This window comes from Dendroctonus ponderosae, unplaced genomic scaffold (genome assembly GCF_020466585.1).
Source record: "Dendroctonus ponderosae isolate FM_Combo_2020 unplaced genomic scaffold, Dpon_F_20191213v2 Dpon_F_20191213_8, whole genome shotgun sequence".
Taxonomy (NCBI): Eukaryota; Metazoa; Arthropoda; class Insecta; order Coleoptera; family Curculionidae; genus Dendroctonus; species Dendroctonus ponderosae.
Genome location: NW_026019016.1, coordinates 5,653,784 through 5,657,086, shown reverse-complemented (window position 1 = coordinate 5,657,086; position 3,303 = coordinate 5,653,784).

Here is a 3,303-nt window from a genome sequence, read left to right as displayed (position 1 = left end):
CCCTAAATTTCAAGCTGGATCCGCCCCTGCTGGCGTTTGCGACTTATGGATTTTCAGATGCCCACCTGTAACCGCATGTCGGTAGTCCACATCATATCTACACAGGAAATGAAAAAAAAAATCGCCAGAGGCAATGGATGATTTTGCGAATAAATGAAATCAATCATCAAATGATTGTTCATAGGGGCGACTTAGGCTCGGCCCCCAATAAAAAAAGTCGAATTTTAAATCGCTAATAGGCATGACAAGGCATAAAATCGCTGTAAAATAGTTAGCAAAAGGGTGGAAATCGGATTAACACCCTCAACCGGGACAACTAAATGGCATATTACATGCACCGACACCACGAGTAATTTATCATCGGCTTCTTGCAAGTGTTCAGCCAAATGTCCATCTGGAACAATGACCAAAATTGGCACTGCAGCTTCAGCCTGCTCTATTCTGGAAGTTGGCCGAAATCTGGCTGCTGGAAAGAAAGAACATTTCAGTCTATTTCCGAACATCCCAAGTGACCCGTTAGTCGCTCATCCAAAGTTGTTCTCCTGGCTTTATTGAACTCGTCGAGACTTTTGACCTTTTTTCCGTCTTCGGACCCATTCGTCTTTCAACCGGGCCATTTCCAATTGTGCCCCTTGCTTCAGCTCAACTGTTAAGACTTCCCAAAGTACTCTTCGGCCAAGTAAACATTGCTTTCCTGCTGCAAAGGCCCGTTTCGAAAACTCCACCATCACCGGGGTCGATTAGTCAATTCGCTGCAGTTTATGTGTTTGCAGACTGAGCCGAATGAGTTTCTCTGTTTGTCCTGCTGTCGCCTGCTGACAGATGAAAAGGTCCGCATCGCGCCTCCTAATGGACCCCCGACACATAAAACGGCCCAACAATGACCGTTTGTTCGGGTAATTTATATTTTTAATTAACGCCAAACTTGCCCTCGTAAATTCCTGCTCAAATCATGATGATAAAACCGTTTTTTTCTTCGAAATTGTTTCAGCTGCTGGTATTGGCCTGTGCGGGCTGTGCTGTCGGCCAATCAGCGATCGTTTCCTGCTGCGCATCATGGACGTATCCTATCACGAGCACTGCGTACAATGTTGCGCGTGTGGCGACCGTTTGCATCACACGTGCTTCGTTCGGGATTCCAAACTGTACTGTCGGCTGGATTATGACAGGTAAACTTCATTAAATGTCGACAAAACGTGATGAAAGCGTACATATGAGGAAAAGGGGTCAATTGGGCAAATATCAAATCATTTCATGAGAGCGTTGGCCAAATATTATCATGCGAATGTAACAATTCGAGCGAAAGTAAAACAGACAGGCGGAAAAGGGCGAATTGCAATATTGGCCCTTTGAGGAGGCGGGTCACGTGTCCACGTCAAAGGGCATATTGGAATCGAACGGATCCGTAGCCGGTGGCTGCGAGTTTGTCGTCGTGTGTCGTGTGGTTGTGTAAACATTTACTCAAAGCTCTTTGGGCCGGGGGCGCATTGAGGAAAGCGTGAGATTTTCCCTAAATTTGGCAAACATTTTGCCATTTTCAGGCCAACCTTTAACAAACCTCTTAAACCTTTACTTGTGCACGGAAATGAACAAATGGTGCAAACAGTTTGGACGCAGAACGACATCGCAAACACAATGGCGTTTCCATGGTAACCTAAACAAATCACAACACCTGATCGCTTGGGACGAGTCGCGTTGCACCAACGATGTCGCTTTAGTTGAAACAGTCCAGAGCAGAAAAACAATGAAGACAACCGAACCGCAAAATATGGGTTAGAAATGGAACGAGGGGTGGCAGGAGCACCTGTTACAGAAACAAGAGACATGTCAGCGGCCCCCTTGGCTCCGATCGCCTAATGTTATGCACCGAGGCGTCGCGACGCCTATTAATCGCCGATTTTTGACGCGTCTCGTATAATATGATGACAAACGAGCATCAGTGTGCACGTGCGGAGTCATTAAATTTTCGGTCAAGAATTTAAATTTTACATGCCGGTTTTTTTTAACTCAGTTTCAACGAAAGAAGCTTAACATTGTGCATGCTCAAAAACCCCTTAAAATGAACTGAAAATGTCAATTATTTCAGATGTGAAGCTTCTAGTGTGACTTTCAATGCGTTTGTTGGATTTCTTGCTTTCATGAGAAGAAAATAATTTAATAAAAAAAAAAATTCATGATATGTGCATTTTGAGAGAATATGTATTTTCAAAAAATCGACGTGAAATTTTGGTCAAAAATCAATATTTCACATGCTTGTTTTTTGAGCTCGATGAATTGCTTTTCTGGTAAGAAGCTCCTAAATATGCATTTATAAAGTGTTTGGTTCTATGATACGGAAGGAATCGACGGTTAAAGATCGTGAGCGTTCAAAAATCGCTTAAATTGGGCAGAAAATGTCGATTATTTCGAATCTGAAGTCTCTAGCGTGTTTTTCAATGAGTTTGTAGGATTTCTTGCCTTTATGGGAAGAGAATGATAAAATTGGAAGCATTTTGAGACAATTGAATTTTTTTCAAAAAATCCACCTCCACACCTATGAAAATGAGCTCGACGCATTGTTCTCAATGCTCTCTCTCTCTCGCAAAACGAGACGTAAAAAGCTTCCCAAAATTGCATTTAAAAAGTGTTTAGTTCTATAATACGGAAGAAATATTCGGTTAAAAGATCGTGAGCGCTCACAAAATGCTTAAAATGTGCTGAAAATGTCTATTATTTTGGATCTGAAACTTCTAGCAGGTTTTTCAATTAGTTTGATGCATTTATAGCGTCCGTTAGCTGAAAATGATGTAAAATTTAAGATATTTTGAGAAAATTTTCATTTTTTCAAAAAATCGACCTCCACCCTTGGAAAAATTTCGGTCAAAAATCAAAATTTCACATGCGTGTTTTTTGAGCCCAATCGACTGACGTAAGGTCACAAATATGCATGTATAAAATGTTTGGGTCAATAATAAGGAAGAAATCGTCGGTTAAAGCTCAAAAACGGCTTAAAATGAACTGAAAATGTCAATTATTTCAGATCTGAAGCTTCTAGCGTGATTTCAATAGGTTTGATGGATTTCCTGCTTCTATGGGAAGAGAATGATGTAGAATTTGGGCCATTTTCAGACAATTGATATATTTTTTTAAAAACTCGACCTTCACCCCTTAGCACGCCAAATCAAAGCTTTACGTGCGTGTTTTATGAGCTCAATGGATTTCTTTCGACGTAAGAAGCTCCCAATAGGAATTTATAAGGGGTTTCGTTCCATAATAATAAAAATATTGCCGGTGACAGACAAGGGCGGATCCAGGGGGGGGGGG